The sequence below is a fragment of the Protopterus annectens genome, chromosome 2.part2, assembly GCF_019279795.1.
Source record: "Protopterus annectens isolate FY-2018-M chromosome 2.part2, PAN1.0, whole genome shotgun sequence".
In the NCBI taxonomy this organism is placed as follows: Eukaryota; Metazoa; Chordata; order Ceratodontiformes; family Protopteridae; genus Protopterus; species Protopterus annectens.
In genome coordinates, this window is record NC_056730.1 from 1,042,613,771 (window position 1) to 1,042,633,304 (window position 19,534).

Genomic DNA, 19,534 nt, shown 5'->3' on the forward strand with positions numbered 1-19,534 from the left:
ACACTGACATCCTGCTCACCAGGCAGAACAAGGAGAAGGTCATGGTGAGCTGCCTGTCAGGCGCTAGGATCCACCACATAACACAAGCACTCAGGTCACTCCAAGGCAAGTACAAATATGACTCAGTCATTGTCCATGCTGGTGTGAATGACCTGAGACGTACCTCCCTGGACTACATGAAAAGAGATATAGAGGAGCTCTCTGAGCATGTAGCCCAGACCGGTATGACCCTGACGTTGAGTAGCATCTTACCCTCACCAAGAATGATGCCACAATATGAAGACAAGATGATCAATTTCAACAATTGGCTTAAGTATTGGTGTCATTCAAAGGGGATCCAATGCCTGTCAGCCTGGGATGACATGCTCGACAAGCCACGATGCTTCACTAGGGATGGCTTGCACCTGTCACCCCTGGGCTTTCGGATATTGGCAAAGGCTCTTGCTACCCCCATAGTGCCTTTTTAGACAAGGCTCAAAAGACAAACCCACCTCCATAGGTATCACAAGGGATAAGAAACTAAGAGTAATGCTACTCAACGCCAGAAGTCTAAACCTCAAGATGCACGCACTCGAAACTCTCCTTAGCATGGAGAACATTGATATCTGTGCAGTAACAGAAACCTGGTTCAAGGCTCCCGAAAGCACCCCAGCACTACCAGGTTATACCTCATACCATGCTTTTTGGCCCCAAAACTTGGACCGAACCACAAAAGGAGGGGAGTATCAATATTCTTCAAAGATACCCACACCTCCAGGTTGGTGGCACAACACGAAGCATCAGAGACTATCCATGTGCAACTAACAATGGGTAAAACTGCCTTCCAGTTTATAGCCTGCTACAGACCACCCTCCCAAACCCAGGAACCCCACTCAGCCTTCCTGAGAACACTGGAAAATATAAAGGTCTCTCCAAACACCATTATATTGGGCGACTTCAACTACCCAAACATAGACTGGGAGCATTACTCTAGCTCCAACACCCTAGCCCAAAAGTTCCTAGAATTTATAAACTCAAATGCTATGGAACAACTTGTTACCACTCCCACAAGAGGGGAAAACATACTGGACCTGATCATCACCAACATGGGGACTTTATGCTCCAGACCAGAAGTGTATCCCTCAGTGGTAAGATCAGACCATAAACTAATCTCACTGAATATTCACATCCCGACCCCACCCCCTGCCCAGAAAACCACAGTGAAAAACTTCTTTAAAGCAAATTTCACACTCCTCAAAACCGAGGTGGAATCCTTCAAAGCCCCCGGGCCTGTGGAAAATACGGCCCAGACTGCAGAATCCTTTATAAACGCATTCTATGAACACCTTCAGGAATGCATGGATCATGCAATCCCAAATAAAACCAAGACCCAATCCTCCAAAGGCAGACGACCTGTCTGGTGGACCCCAGCCATAAACATACTATACAATAGAAGGAGGAAGCTACCACATGATAGAGCAAAATCCCAAAAAGGGAAGGCATCTCTGATCAGTATTAGCAAAAAACTATGGGCACTCATAAAATCATCTAAGGCCAGCTTCAAGACAAAAATTGCACAGGACACTAAGGATAATCACAAGGCTTTCTTTAGTTATGTTAGTAACCTGGGTGAGAATTCCCAGATATGCTCAGAATTAGTCCAAAATGACAAAAAATACACCAAACCCACAGACATTGCCAACATGCTAGCTGACAGGTTCAAAGCAAACTTCTCCCCACCCTCCCCACCAAAAGGGCAAATATCTATCCCAGCAGAGTGCTGCCCCCCTGACATCTCAGATGCTCAGGTAAGAGCTGCCCTCTCCAAAGCAAAAAACACAGCATCAATGGGACCAGACGGTGTCCCGGGCTGCGTTCTACATAAACTCCAAGAAGAGCTAAACCCAAACATAAAACTACTGTTCAATCTCAACCTTACTACAGGATATGTACCCAAAGAGTGGCGTACAGCAACAGTGGTCCCTCTCCACAAAGGTGGTGCCTCAACGGATCCTGGAAACTATTGCCCCATAAGCCTGACTAGCTTGGTCTGCAAAGCTATGGAAAGGATCATCATGGACCTCATAAATAAAGATATTGGGAACCTACAGACATGGGATCCTACCCAGTTCGGCTTTGTTAAGGGCAGAGCCTGCCTCTTAAGCCTTGTTGATTTCTTTGAAACAGTTACCAAGGCCATTGACGAGGGGAAGGTGGTCCACACAGCCTATCTGGACCTCGCAAAAGCCTTCGATACAATACCCCACTCGGGCATTATAGATAAGCTCACTAGCTTAAATATAAACCCCTGTGTCACTAGATGGGTTGCAAACTGGCTCAAGGACAGAACCTACATGGTTAGAATTGCTGGAGCCATGTCAGACTCCAAATCAGTTACAAGTGGCATCCCACAAGGCTCAGTCCTGGGACCTCTCTTGTTCGGTATATATTTCTCGGAGGTACAGGCCAACATGGAAGGACTGTGGCTGACCAAGTTTGCAGATGACTGCAAACTGGGCGCCATAATCGACTCTGCAGCTGACACAAGCATCCTCCAAAAGGGCCTCATAGAAACAGACAACTGGTGCCAAAGCCATGGCCTCAAGCTAAACGCCAAAAAGTGTATAGTCATCCCCTTGGCAAAACAAAGTGCCCACAAATTACCACATAGGTGGTAATCCATTAAGTACAGAAGAAGTAATTAGGGACCTGGGGACCCAAGTTGATAGCAATCTCTCATTTGACAACCACGTGGCCAAAGTGGTTAGAAAAACATTTTATATAGCCCACCTAATCATGAAGGGATTCACATCTAGATGAGGGGAGGTCATCGTGCCTCTTTACTCATCCCTCATCAGGCCCATAATTGAGTACAATGCCCCTTTTGGGATGTACCTTACCAGACACCTGCAGCAACTGGAAAGACCCCAAAAGTACCTCACCAAGAGGATCAAAGGGCTCAAACAGATGCCATATGATGCCCAGTTAAAGAAACTCCAGCTCTACTCAGTGGCATACCGCCTGCTCAGAGGCGATCTGTGCCTGATGTATAAAGCCATGTCCAACCTGGAATTAATGGACATGCTGCACCTCAGAAAATCCAAATCCCATTGAGCCACGCACTCAAGAGACTTGAACCTCAGCACTGAAATAAATAGGACATGCTGGAGGGACAGATTCATAACCCAGAGGCTCCCTTCACTCTGGAATAAAATCCCAGTCCAGGTTAGGCAGAGTCCCTCACTGACTCTCTTCAAGAGGAATCTTGATGAGTGGATGGGAAATCGTAGGTTTACCCCGGGTATCACTTCTGTGTCACTGTTAGACAGAGGCACAGTATACTAACCTCGAAAAAGGGCATAGCAAAATTAATTTAAAATGGGTGGCGAAAGCCAAACACACTCTGGCTAGGCTTATAAATACCCTAGGGCAGATAGCCTAGTATGAACCTATGAACCTATGAACTTATGAACCTCCTTTCCAATACTCAGCATGGTTTCTAACCAAACCATAGCACCACCACTGCCTTACTCTCCTTTACTAACACTATCCTTCAGCATAAAAACAATGGCTATCTCTCCTCTGCTACTTTCCTAGACCTATCTAAAGCATTTGACATTGTCCCACACAAACAACTTATCTCTATCCTCAATAACCTATCCTTCTCACAATCAGTCACCAACTGGTTTCAGAGTTACCTGTCTGACCGCCAACAATCCATTGTATGGCAGAATGACATATCTCCCCATCTACCTGTCTCCATAGGGGTTCCCCAAGGATCCATCCTTGGGCCCCTACTCTTCTCTGTTTTCACAAATAATCTAGCCTCTGCCACCACACATGGCACACTCATACAATACGCAGATGACTCGACCATCATCTGCTCAGCCCAGTCCCTACCCAAACTGCAAAAAGTCACACAGGAAGCCTTTTCCTCTGTTGAAACTTGGTTATCTGATGCCCAATTAATACTCAACCCAAACAAAACTAAACTACTCATCTTCCAACCCACCAAACATACTCAAAACAACTCTCACTTTAACATCACAGCAAAAGACAACACCACTATATTCCCAACTGAACACACCAAATTGCTAGGAGTGGAAATAGACAATAAACTAAAATTTGACATTCACATATGCATGACCATAAAAAAGTCCACAAAAAACTAGGAGCGTTATACAGAAATAAGCATCTTCTCACCAAAGCAGCAAAGATTTCAATAGCAAATTCCCACCTTATCTCCACCCTACTTTATGCCTCTCCAATATATACCAACCTAAGGCAATGCGATCTAAACAAGCTAGAGACCTGCTACAACAAAATTGCCAAATTCACTACAGAGGCATCCTACCGTAGTCACCACTGCCTCTCACTTGCTGAACTGGGCTGGCTTGAACTCCCTCACCTCCTTCAATGGTATTAACTCTCACTCCCCCACAAACTAGTAAACCATCCACTAAATGTCCCATCCCTCCAGAATCTACTCCAACCCTATCTGCACCACCAGACCACTAAGATCCAGCAACAAAAATCACTTGCAGATCACTAAAGCCAATAACTCTCTGGTGAAGCACTATTCTCTTGCACCATAGCCAAATTATGGAACTCCCTCCCACCCACAATTACCTCCATACCATCATGCACCCACTTCAAAACTTTACTAAAAGCGCACCTAAAAACATGCTGGCTATGCCCTTGCAACTCCCACTCTAATATCACCCACCCCATCCAACCACTACCTTTCTTTCCGCTCCACTAACTACCTTGATTATAGCAAGCTCAGATGCTCATAAGCCTAGTACTTATACAGCAGGAACTTCTTATTTTAACATTTGTTAATGTCTGTTATGTACTTCACAGATAAAGATTCTAGTTGTCTACTGATGTACTATGTTCTTCATCTGTAAATATGTTGTAAGTAATTGCTATGTAAATTGTTAATCGCTATGTAATCCAATGTAACTACTGTCTGTTTATTTTAACTGTGGAGCTTTTCTCCCCAGGCCTCCACTGAAAATGGACCTACATCCAGTTGGACACTCCCGGTCAACAAATATAAATAAATAAATAAATAAATAAGGGTCTATATCATAATGTCGAAGTCTGACAACTTTGAAGCTCTAAAGGTCGAACTTGAAAGTTCGAAGTTGCACAACTTCGAAACATATAATGGCGATCACCATAGAGTGTGGGAAGGGAAGATTTCCCTTTACTGCACTGTAGTGCGATCTTGGAGTTGGTATATTTAAGTATTGTGGGGTGTGGGGGGTGCAGGGGCACTTGCCCCCCTGCATAGAGCGGGTTTTTTGTTTTGTTTTGAGTTTCAAATTTTTTTTATTTTTTTGACATTCGATGTTGTCAGACTTCGAACTTTCAAGTTTGACCTTAAGAGCTTCAAAGTTGTCAAGACTTTGACAATATGATATAGACCAATAAAATAAGTATATACCAAAATTCAGAACGGAATGATAAGAATGAATGCAGATTGGTAAGTATTAAATGATCCAGTCAGAGAGCATTGGGAAAAGAAAAAAGTATATACAAAATGTAGGTGAGGTCACTGTAGTATACAATGAATGTGTTAAAGACTGCCATAAGTATAAGCAATTTTTTACAAAGTATATGTGCTGTTAGCAATCTTCATTCGATGTGTGAGATGTATGCACAAGCACCTGACAATTTTTTTTCAAAATGTTGACAAGTATGTGCATCAAGGGTCAATCCTAAGTAAGTTAGTATAACTTAAAACATATTTGTAAACCTTTTTCGTCTGACAAACCCTATCAAAGTATAATTCTGATTAGCAGGGATGCTTAACACATCATTTACCAACCACTACTGCTAATGAGGGACACTTGCAAGCTATTAGGTTGCCAAAACTGTCCATCCCCATTCTTGTATTGTTTGGGCATGTGCACATTATCATGCAGGAACCAACACCATGTTTATTTCCACAATACTTTGAGCAAATTGAATGATTCAGAAATGATAATGAGTTGAGAGCTTATTAAAATATTCCTCACACCCAAAGGGGTTTATCAACACCTCATATGCTGGACATAGGGCTACTGAAGTTCCATCATCGCAGGGAAGATTACCTTGTTTCTCAAGTGCTGACAAAAAATTACTATCAACAGTTTTGATTAGGACTATATAGGATAGTGTTTGAAATCTTTCAAAGTATGTGTTCTTCCATACAACTACTGATTCTTATAGTATGTTAATACATACCTGCAATAAGTGTTATTTATCTACAGTGTTTCAATAAATTCTGTTCAAGTCATCTGGAATGTACTTCATGGGAGTCAGGCAATACACACATTCATGTGTACAGAGTTCTTTATAATTGTTATTATTATTATTATTATTATTATTATTATTAATGTAACATGCTTAAAAGTTTAGACTGTCTCTGACTTGAATGAGTTCTATAAGGTTTTGGTACACTAACCATTGTTTCTCTGCTTATAATGTTTTCTGTACTTTGTAGGTCTTTATTCTTGCATCTACTATTATTTGTTGTGTTCTGTAGTTTATAAGATTTTATTTGGGGTGTGGAATGCATTTGGGTATTACAGTGCTTGCATTGTTGATTAGACTGTTGTTTGTATAATGTTGTTCAGTAACTGTGTACCAACATATGTTGCTCCATAAGTATAACAGTCTGTACTACCCCTGGTGTTTTATGTTTTTGTTTTTTGATATCCAGATTTTCTTCCATTACAACAGGTATATGCCCCCCCAAAAAAAAAATTACTGAAAAGTCCCTGTGTCTAAAATACATAAAGCAATAAATACCTTAGTATCCATTGGGATGTTTTTTTTCATGATTTCTGTGGGACCTCTAATGGGGCCAATAGAGATCTGTTATTTCCTGGATGGTATCCCTATCTACGCTATATAGATCAAGTATTTCTATCTGATGTAGCCCATGGCAGGTCAAAAGTGGTCTAAAAACCCTGTACCTTCAAGAGTGATGTCTGGCGGAAGCAGCACCTACTATGACAGCCTGTTGCAGGTACAGGTTTACAATGACTGTGCCAGTCCCTGACATTCTTTAAAGTTTTCCTGTGGCTGCATTCTAACATGTGTTGGAATTCAGAGCTAAAGCAAGGAAGAAATGTTTGTGCATATTTTATACATTTCTGAATCACACTGCCATATTGTTTGCTTCCTCAGCTTGCAGCACAGTTCATTATACCATCATTAGTGTATTATTTTGCTAAACCTTGCTTTGCAGCTGTCTGCAATCTGTACTGTTGTTTTCTGAATCTCAAACACCTTGCTCTTCAATGTTCCTCACTCAAAAAAACTTAAAATGAGCAGGTATTCCTGAATCCTGGCCTTTGTGTCTGCTGTTCATAATGTTAGCATACTTTCATTTTTTTTTGCAGCTCTGTCGTGATTTGGGTAAATATATGATGTCAGAAAACATAAAAAAATGGAAGATGTCATGTGACCTTTATGAAAATAATTTTTTCTGCCATTCCTGCATTTACTGCAGGAAATTATTATTATTATTATTATTATTATTATTATTATTATTATTATTATTATTATTATTAATGCTACTACTACTACAACTACTCTGGAACTACTCAGTCCTCAGGATTCAATAAACTCCATGTAGGAATAGTGTTATTCCTACACAGAGTGACTGGTGTTCATGTCCGCATCCCCCTCCCAGCAGGGTGACTTTCATATTAATGAAGGCATACTACTGAGTTGGATCTACGGACACAAACACTGAATGAGTTCAGGGGGGCATGTTGCAGTAGTGCTCACAGATCAAACATGCCCCCTGCACTGTCAAAGTGCCGTGTGGCACTTTTTAAATGCTTTCCATGTCTGTGGACACTGAAAGCAACTGATTACAGTAAAACATTGCCCATGGCAACTGAAATAGGTATTAGGACTTGAAATAAAAGCAGGGGGTGTGTTACAGGTCCTGTCACACACCCTCTGCATTGTGAAAGTGCCATACGGCACTTTACAAATGAAAACAGTGTCCATGGAAACTGAAATCAATGAATTACAATGAAAGCAATACAGGGGGCTGTGTGATAGGTACAGTGACACACCCCTTGCATTGTGAAAGTGCCGTACAGCACTTTACAATGCTTTTAGTGTCTGCAGACACTGAAAGGAGGATTGTGAAAGGGAAGCAATCCAGGGGGTGTATGACAGGAACTGTAACACACCCCCTGCATTGTCAAAGTGCCATACGGATGGACATGGACACACAGCCTTACCTGTCAGCCTCTTAGTGCCAAACTTCTGGGCAAAGGCCAACAAAATGGGGGCCAAAGATCCAAAAATTGGGACATAGAAAGTTGATAGAGTAACAGGGTTTGTTTTAACATACATTTTCTGAAGGATTGGAAGTCTGAAACTCAAACATATGCCATTATTTAGTGACTTTGATCCTGAGATCATCCTATTGATTTGCAGAAAACCACAAATTTTATGAGGAACAAAACAAAAATATAAGCCAAACATCTGAACAGTCTGCAAATATCTGGACAGTTGAGAGGTATGCACACACCTCAACCTCTTCCACCAAGAAATCTGGATAAAGCCATGAAATAAATGTGGGAAAAAGGTCCCAAAATAGGGCAAATTTAAAAAGTATTCCTCATACAGACTTAGAAAGTTGATAGAATGACAGGTAGTGTATTACCAAATTTGAATCAGCATTAGTATTAATATATGTAATTAAAGTGGTTGTATTAATTTTTTTCCATTATAAGTGAAGTTTAAGTGTATCAGAGGGGATTTGCATGTCACAACTCTGGGCTCAGCATTGCTTAAACATCTTATAGGAGCTAAATAGAAATGTATAGCTAAAATCTTCAATGGTGATATAGCATAGTGATTAGAGTTCTGGCTTTGCATGCAGGAGTTCACGGTTCAAGTACGAAGGCAAATACTTCATTTTTACATGAGAAAGCATTGTTAAAATTATTTTTTTTTCTTTTAAATTATGTAGTAACTGATATTTTTAACCAGGGTAGTGTAGCTGGTCCAAAATTGAAGTGTCAGTGGCTATAACATGTGAAATCACCCATGTAAACAAAAATGCCCCATACAGTATAGTCATACCCTAAGGTAATGTAATGAAAGCACATAGGAGAACATCATGTAAAGTAAATTATATACGCTTAATAATATGTCAGTAATGATTAATTAATTTGAATTCTGAAATATTTTTTTAAATGAAACCTGAGCAATGCTTAGCAGTGCTTAGCCAGTATGAGCATTGCTTAGAAGTCTAATTCTAAGCAGTATTCAGCTCAGTTGAGTGGATTTGCACACTGCTAAGCACTGCTCAGCATTTGCCCCTTTAAGCACTGCTCAACTCAGCTTAGTGGGTTTGCATACCGCTAAGCTGTGCTCAGCATTTTCAAAAATTGTCCAATGACAGAAAAGGACAGGAATATGGCCTTATTTAAATCACACAGGTGGGAATACAGCCAGAAGCTGTTGTAGTTTGATCACTGCAGGAGCTATGTCTGGAGTTGGAGAGGGAGTGCGCTTTCGGGCACAGCACTGGGGCATCTTGGAGTTCAGGATCATGGCTGGGCTTCTTGTTAAAGACCATGACCACAGAATGCTTCAGGGCCAGTACCAGGGCTCACAGTACAAAGTGGAGACCTGGGACCATCTGGCACATGATCTCACCAGTGCTACAAGAATCCCCCAAATTGGTCAGCAGGTGCAGCATCATTATAGCAACCTAAAGCATAGGAAGGGGGTGCTCTTGGCCCAATGGATCCAAGAAGCTTGAGATGGGGATGCCCCAGTAGTGAGTAAGTATCTCACCCATATCAGTACCAAATTCTAGACTGAGTATATGATATACATGTATGCTTAATGTTTATTTCCCCTACAGCTGCACAGGAGACAGCTAGCAACCTAGAGGTCCATGCTGAAAGATTGGCTAGGTTGCAATGAGAGTCTGGTGAGTACAGATTTATCTTGCAGTATATAGTGTAATAAATAAGATGGAGTACATTGCTTACTGTCAGTAGGCATAGTGTGTTCTCAGTGTACTGAATAAATAAAAAGTTTGTCATACCAATATTGATCTACAGGATATGCAGTAGTACTGAATGTAGAATATCAACTGAAAGAAAGCACTGTGCCATGCTATGCAAATAAAGATGTATACTACAAACTGCTATGTTTAATGTTTTTGTTGAAGAAATAGAATGTGTAAAACAAGATATAAATGAAATATGAAATATGTCCTGCACTAACATCTGAACCTTGATTAGCAATGTGTAATGGATTACAGTGTGTCCCCGGCAGCATTTCCTTGTGTTAACCTTTGCATTTCAGATCAATGTAGTCCTGAATGTGGGTATGGTGATGCAGGCAAGTATGAGAGTGTAATAGGTGGAGGCTGCAAATATATGATGTCCAAATGTATACGGGTCAGGTATGCAACCCAGCTCCCTGCTATACTCTGTACAGATCCCACATATTCACATCTACTAGGGGTTAAATGTGTACACCTGCTTTCAAAGGATTAATACACAGTACAATAACTATCAATCAGGCATGTATGTTCAACTGTCACTACAGTCTTTGGTGAAACTCCACTTAGATTATAAGGTCAGACTTTCTAACCAAGTGAGTATTAGGCATAAATTAGTCAAGCAAGAGACAGTGGTTCCCTAGTAGTTCAGTGTGTTGAAAAATAAATATGTTGTTCATTTTTGCACACAAAGACCATGGTTTGAATCCAGGCAGTGGTACTAAGATGTGTAAATATTTACAGACAAGTAATCCTGAATATGTGTACAAATAGTCACGTAGTGTTAACAGATATTTTCTTCACAGGTTGTACAGGTAAAGAAATGATTGTAGTAGCTGTATCATGGGTGTACTAATAAACTTTGTGTCCAAATGTTCCAGTGTCCAACCCCATGTCTGCAAAAGACAGTAGGATAGGATATACACCATCCACTCTTCCTGATAAATGTCTCTCAAGTGTCACTCTGTCATGGCTAGTGATCACTGTTACCAATAACCTTGGACACAGATATGAATCTAGCTGAAGAATGCCAGTAGCACACTCACACAACATCAGTGCAGGCTACACCTTGTTAGTCATATATGTAACTCTGACATGTATAAGTCCCCTTCAGTCATGCACCCAGAGTACTCACAATTTGCTCCATACCATTCCAGCTTGACAGTTTAACAGTTATGTATGTACTACAGAAGTTATGGGCCACAGGTAGATGCAAAGTGAGGGCAGATCTGTAGAGTAATGAGCAGTACTGTTGTGAAAAATAGATGCCTATACAGTTGTTAATGGACTTTTTTTGTCTACACCCCACCCCTTATCTGCATCAGTAATTGTCATCCATGTACTACGGGTATGTTGTTCACAAAATCTAATGTTGGGACTTGTATCCTGTTATTGTTAATATATTTAATTGTTTACATATTAATATATCTTGATACCATTGTTGGTGGCCTGTTGCCACATATTTAACTGACATGCTGTTAAAATACTGACTGTTATTCCATATATGCATGTGTTCTGTTTGCATTGCAATTGTGTGAATTCCATTGCTCTGGGTTAATTGGAACACCCATGCATGCTGTTATAACTAATTTTGAAATGTTTTGTTCATGACTAACCAATACATTTTATAAAACCTCAACACCATAGCATGTTTGGGAAGGCTGATCCCGGCAGATCCACTTGTCCTGCCTCATCTGGCCATGGCACTGGGCCCAGCACATCCAGGACCCGACCTGGAACTGCCCCCTCCACTGGTCCTGCACCACCCTTTGGTGGAACTTCCCCAACCCCCCCCCCCCGGGCATGGGTGTGGAGAGGAATCAGTCACCTGCAAGAGGTTCCGGGGTATGGTGCACAGTATCATCCACTCAGAGTTGGATGGATGACTAATCCAGATTGAGGGCAGACTGATGCAGCTCAAGCGGCAGCCTGCTCCTGTTGTCCAGCCCCCAGCACAGCCACCTTTGGAGCTGTGAAGGTGCAGTGGTGACTTCCCATGGGTGGTGATCTCAGTCCCACTGTATCAATTTGGGGGCTCATAGGCCACTGATACCCAACCACCCTCCCTGCCCGAGGTATTTACCCATTCATGTGCCATATACCACCCCCGTCTGCTGTCTTCTGTGTCTTGTCTGTCTGCGAATGCAACCTATCCTACCCAACCTACTTCCCCAAATATACCTACAGCCCTTCCTCAACATCCCACTCTCACCTTTAAAAAAAAAAAGAGGGCATCTGTCCCGCAAAAAATATCATTGACCCATACGTAGCTCTACATTTTGCCCCCATGTACAGTGACATAAATCAATATACCCTCAAATTACTCTACAAATGCATGTTGCCAACACTTCTCCCTGTGGGGGTGACACTGTAAATTCCAAATGTTCCACATCATTCGCAGCTGTTGCTGCAGAAGAAATGTAAAGCTATGTTCCTTTCCTACACCCATCCTGCACATCCCTATCTGCTTTTCCTAATATTTTACCCCCTGCTTGTCCCCATTTCACCACTTTCCTATCACCTTTTTTTCTTTTCTTTTTTGAAAGTAGAATGAGCTTAAATGGGAATAAGTAATGCTAAGCGAAGCCAAGCAGGACTAAGTGCCTTTTGGCATTGCTTAGTATCACACAAACCTGCGCAAAGCTGCTTTAATCACTCTATTTCATTCAGCCACTGTTCTGCCTAGCAACACAACAATCAGCGCTCCTAAGTCTTGGACCTAGGACCCTGTGCACTGCAGTTAAAGGAACTAACACTACACCACATGCGCTGCGAGAGTTTTTTACTGCTTCAGTAAATATATCATGCATTATGGTCATCTAACATTAGGGAAAAAGTTATGTAGCATTAGTAATGCTTTTGTATATATATATATATATATATATATATATATATATATATATACACTATATATATGTATATGTAATATATATATATATATATATATATATATATATATATATATATATATATATATATATTATGAAATGCAGTCATACCTCTCAACCTCTTGTTGGGGGACAAGGGCCCATAAATATGGACATATTTTAAATATGGATTTTATAAGCTTAGAAAGTTGCTAGAGTAACAATGTCTGTTTTAACATATATTTTCTGAAATATTTCAAGTCTGAAACACAAATGCTTGTCATTATTTAGTGAATTCAATTCTCACATCATCCCATTGACTTGTCAGAAATACACAACAATTATGGGGAACAGACCAAAAGTATGAGACAAGCATCTGGACTTTTTATGAAAATCTGGACAGTTGAGAGGTATGAGTGCAATCATGTGACATTAGGGAAAAAACACTGAGAGCTGCCAATCATTTCACCAGCCAGACCAACACAACACTACACCAAATCAGCTCTAGGGAATTGCTCATGCATTTGCAAATATATCATGCACTATAGGGATGTAACTGTAGGGAAAAACAGACATTGGTGAGAAATTGTCTACTCACAACCATTTGCACTACAGTCAAACCAACATACCAGTAAGCCAACTGACCTCTAGAGTATAACAACTGTTTGAAAAAAACATATCCTGATTGCCAGTCACACACTACTCCTATACATACTGCCCCAAGTCACAGTGTACTTGGAATCCTGAAGTTTTAAGGGACACATATCAGTCTGCCCCAACAAACATACAGCTGATAGGCCACCAACAACTGTAGCAGCATGCACAGTCAGATAGAAAAGGATCTGACACTCACATTTGCCCCCTCCCTACTCAGCCTAATAAACATTGACACACTATACTGCTACACAATCTTGAAAGTCTTAATAATGGCCAGACATACATAACTCTCAACTGTGTACAGATTTCAACAGAACATCCAGGGTTTTGGCTCATATTTATGGCCTCTTCCTCATAAAATTTCTGGGATTCTGCTAAATCACTGGGATGATATCAAGAGTGAAGTCACTAAATAATGATATACCATACCTCTGAACCTCCTAGTGTAAGACATCTAGACAAAGCGAGACATATTTGGGGGATAGAGGTCCAAAACTAGGGACATATTTTAAATATTGGTGTTATAAACTGAAAACGTTGCTGGAGTGACAGGATTTGTTTTAACATACATTTTCTGAAGGATATGAAGTCTGAAACACAAATGGATGTCATTATTTACTGATTTCAATCCTCTGATCATCCTAGTGATTTGCCAAAAGCAATTGTCTGAGGAAAAGACCAAACATAAAAGGCAGACCTCTGGACATTCTGTGAAAATCTGGACAGTTAAGAGGTATGTCATATACATATTAGTGTCAGACTTCAAATTACACAGACAATGCATATCTAGACAAACCCAGTTAATCTAGTAAGTTTCTAACTGTATAACAGCAATATTTGCAATCTGTCCCTACTTTTGGAACTTTGTCTCCCATTTTGTTGGGCTTTCTCCACATGTCTTGTGCTAAGAGGTTGACAGGTATGCAGACACAGCATGCAAAACTGTGGATATAGCACATCAATCCAAACAGTGGACAGTATTTCCACCTACCCTCTGTGATGCTGTAGCTCCCTCACCTCCATAATGTCCCCCTCACATGCAAGGAAAAGGGGCAAGGCCCAAATGAAGGACTTAATTATAGCATTGTGTTACCATGCCATTGGCTAATGGAAAGACAACACAGCTGTTCTGGATACAATTAGCAAGTGGGAGACACCAATTGATGCATAGGCCATCACCTGCTCATGATCATTACCTACAAAAGGCAAGCTGATGCCTATGCAAAACAGGTCTGAACCTTTCTATGCAAAGGCAGACTGTGAATACAGAAAGCTACAATTCTGGATTACTCTTCGAAAAGACTAAAGCACTATAACAGGTATGTCAAAAAATTACGCATCTAATGGAATGCAGAAGGGAGGATGCAATAATGGGAAATAGGAAGTTAAACAAAAGGTCTCAACAAAACTTGCTGGACTGACATGTTCCTGTCCACCACCTATGGCCATCCCTACTGGCTCTGTCTGTAGTGACATAGATCACAGTTCTAGCCCCTGAGTCACCCCAGTAAAGGTCTGCTCACATATGACTACTACTGGAGTGTCTATTGTACAATACTGACTGTGACACTGCCAGGCCAGCTACCTGGGATGTTGTAAATATTCATCATATGTCACTTCTGAATGCTACTATGATACATATGCTTGTCTTACAAATGTAAGAGACCTATATAAGGTATGTGCATAGTAAACAACTGGAGCAGAAGTGTGTGTTGAACTGTATGTTATATACTTAGCTCATACCTTTCAACTGTCGAGTTTTGCAGACTGACCACATGTTTACCTCATATTTATAGTCATTTTCTCATATAGTTGTGTTTTGTCTGGCAAATCAATGGCAACTCTGTAAAGACTGAAGTCATAACATAATAGGATATATTTGAATGCAAGATGTCATGTCCTTCAGAGTATTCCTGTGAATGTAAAACCTACTTTGCTATCAACTGTCTAAGTGCATTACAGCAATATTTATAAAGTGTCACTATTTTTGGGCCTTTGCCCCCCCCCCATTTATGTGTGCCTTTGTACAGATGTTTTGCTCTAACAGGTTGAGAGGTATGACTGAGCTGCAAGAGTGTAAACACAGTGTGCCATACTGACAAAGAACAGAAATGTATATCAAGTATTACCTGTGCACATGTATGTAGGAATAGCAGTATCTGGAAGCCCCAAACATACAGACATGAGTTACAAAACATCAGGTAAGTATGCTGTACTTGTTTTACAAATATGTAGTCTTAGTTTCAGTGCATCAAACAGACATAAATGTCTACAGCTATATGTTGTTGTATTGCCTTGAAACAGAAATAATTAGTAGTTTGATGACAATTACTAGGCTGAAATTGGAAAAGTATTTAACTGTATCCAAGCCTACACCAAACATCTATATGAGCACCTACATAGTTGTATGGACTCAGCAGTACTTAAGTGGACAAAATCATCTCCACCAAGGTAGAGTAAACATCTGTGGTGGACACCAGCAATACACAAACTCCATAATAGGTGGAAATATTGGCTGTACAGAGCCAAGAAGGAGCAGGTGCCAAATTGGAAGCAATCTCACCTTTGTCTGAACAAGTAAATAAGGTCAAAGGTGAATTACTGTAAGGCTAACTTTGAGTGCAAATTGGACATATCCACCAAGGCCAATCACAAGGCCTTTGTCACATATGTCTGCAATCACAGAGGCAACACCCAAATCTGCTCTGTACTGGTGGTCAATAACACCACATACACATACGCCATAGATATAGCAAACCTGCTGCAGACAGTTTAAGTGAAAACCTCACCCCCTGTCCTCCCATCAGTAAAGCAAGACATGCACAGCACCTGCCCCCATCCTCTCATCATCAGGGAGCAGGTCTGTAATGCCTACTCAAGGGCATAAAACTGAAGTCCCCATGGGACCTGATAACATCCCTGGCTGCATCCTACATGAACTCAGGCATGAGCTCTCAGCTCCATTGTACACTGTAGCCAACCAAAGCCTGAGCACCAGTGTTATCCCATCTGTAGAGAGGACAGCCACTGTCACCCCTCTACACAAAGGTGGAGCATCCACTGACCCAGCCAATCATATGCAGATCAGCCTAACTAGCCTGATCTGCAAAACCATGGAAGGCATTATCAAGGACCTTATAAACAGGGACATCGGTAACCTCAGAATGCTTGAGCCAACACAGTTTGGTATTGTCAAAGGGAGATGAGCCCTGCTAAACCTGGTTGACTGCTTTGAAGTGGTAAACAAACACATGGATGAGGGGAAGACAGTGCACACTGCCTAACTTCACCTACCCAAAGCCTCTGACAATAATACCCAGTCGGCCATAATGCATAAGCCTACACAGCTAGGCATCAACCTGAATATTACCAGATGGGTAGCTAACTGGCTCAATGATAGTACTCACTCAGTCAAAGTAGTGGAAGCTACACTTAGTGATTGACCTTTAAAGAGCGGTGTACCCAAGGATCTGTCTGGCGGCCTCTGCTGTTTAGGATATAATCTTCTGAGGTGCAAGAAAAAAACAGTGGTCTGTGACTGACCAGGTTTACCAATGACTGCAAGGTGGCCACTGTCTTACATCCCCATAGTGATGTGAGCATTCTCCAAGAGGCTCTTACCCAAATTAATGACTGGTGCCAGAAGCATTGCCACAAACTGAATGCCAGGGAATGCATCATTATTCCTGTTGTGGTAGATGTCACCCACACTAGTTATGACAGTAATAGCAATGTACTGAGCATGCAATCAGGCATGAGGCAAATTGTGCAACAAGGTTGATAGCAACCTGACAATTTCCCACCACGCTGGCGACATTGTACAGAAGGCTGTCTATGTGGCCCAAATCACAAATAAGGGTATTTCATCCAGGAACCAGGAGGCCATAGCATTCCTGTACTCCTCCCATATTACACCCATTACTGAGTACATTGGCTCATTTGGCATGTACCTTACCAAACACATGCAGCAGTTGCAGAGACCATAGATGTTCCTGACCAGGAAAATCCAAGGTCTGCAACATCTATCCTATACATATAGGCTGAAAGCCCTGTTGCTCTATTCAGCGTCATACAAACGGATCATAGGTAATGTGTGTCTGGCTAACAATTCCATTCCCAAACCAGCCTTGATGGAGTTTATGCATATCCGTAAGACAAACCCCACTCATGCAATCCGCATGTAAGGCCCTCACCTGTTCTGTGACATGAATAGTACTTGTTGGCGGGATAGGCTTATGTCTCAAACAATACACTGTCTGTAAAACACAGTCCCTACCCATGTCTAGCAGAGTACTTCTCTAGCTTTCTTCAGGAAGAAGCTGGATGACTGCATGTGAAACATAAAATACACCCGTGGGATTCCACCTGTGTCCAAGCTGGACAGGGGAAACAGGTGCTGACTTTGAAGGGACATGGGTAAACATCTGGGCTAGGCTTATAAGGACATCTGGGCGAATAGCCTAGTATCATTCAAGGAACCTATGCACCTAGTACTTTACACGTTTCCTGTATGTATTTCAGACTGTCCTGCAATGTTGTCATATATGAATTTCTGTGAGTCTGAACTGCGTAGTTACTGCATTGATAGAGTATTCTCTTGTTCCTTTATTAGTTATTGTCACATATTGTTACACCTTGTCATTTTGTCTGATCTGTATAGCACTAAGTCAGCTCTTAGTGTACTTGCATATGCACATGGTGACACTGTATAGCTCACTCAAATAGCAATGGTCTTGGTCACACTTATTTTGCTAATAGGCTCATCACACAATAGGATTTGTTACCCTTTGTTGAGGGCCTTACAGTAGCTGTTACAGAGATGGACAGTGGCAGTCATAACTACCTTAAAGTCTGGGCTGAAGGGCCAATAGGTAGCAAAGTTGTTCCAGACTTTAATAGGAGTGTGCGTGCATGTGAGTGTGCATGTGCTTGTGTGTGTGTGTGTGTGTGTGTGTGTGTGTGTGTGTGTGTGTGTGTGTGTGCGATTCAAAATGCAAATAGCAAAGTGTGTGTGTCAGCTACTTGGCCAGGTACCCGAACAACTGGTTGGACAGTGAGGGTGACAGATGTTTAGGACTGACCGCTCTGATGAGATGTTAACCTCATTTGTGTGCCAATGTGGAGTGTTATTGGGGTTGTGGAAAGAGAGGGGGAAATGGTCCCCACACTAACTGTGACCTCTGTGTGCTCTGAAGGGTAATTGTACTTTAATGGGCATGTACTTATCATCCTGCCATTGTGTACATCCCTCACTGGTGGTAGTGGCAAGTATTTGGCTCCTGATCAGGCCAGTGCAGTGGTAACAAACTGACAGTATGCACTGGTGGATACAAATGTCATATCACATCATATGCTGTCAGTGAGCTCCTATCAGTCTGACAATGTCATACAGGGTAGTTTCACAGATTGTCTGGGTCTCTCTGACCATTCCTGACATACTCTGCCTAGGTGAATGTGTACTCCACACCTATATCTGATTGCCTCACACCTATGGCTGGCATACCTGGTGACCCCTGCAGCAGGGCAGCAAGTTATAGGTAGTAGTAGTGGGTGGATGCTGGCACTGGGTGAGCAGCAGTGTGTACATACTGAGCATACAATGTAAGTGAATGGATACAGTCCCAGATACCCAGATACCATCACTGAGCCCCCAGAGGTCTGGCATGCCACAGACACATTCCCCAAACTATGTATACAGACATTATGTATTGTTCAACTGGTGTGCGGAAATACACATTTGTCTGGCAGTGGGGTCTACATCTCTCAGGCAAACGTACACATTCCCCAAACATCTGGGTGCTGAAGATATCAGACACCTATGAGGACATCACCCTACAACACATATGCACTAATCTCAGTTATTGTGTAGCTCAGATGTTCCTGGAATATCCACATGCACCTGTAGGAGCACTCACCTATTTGTGGGATGTAGGCATGAGTACATGGTACTATAACACTGCCCATATGGGACAACCAGCAGTCGATGGCA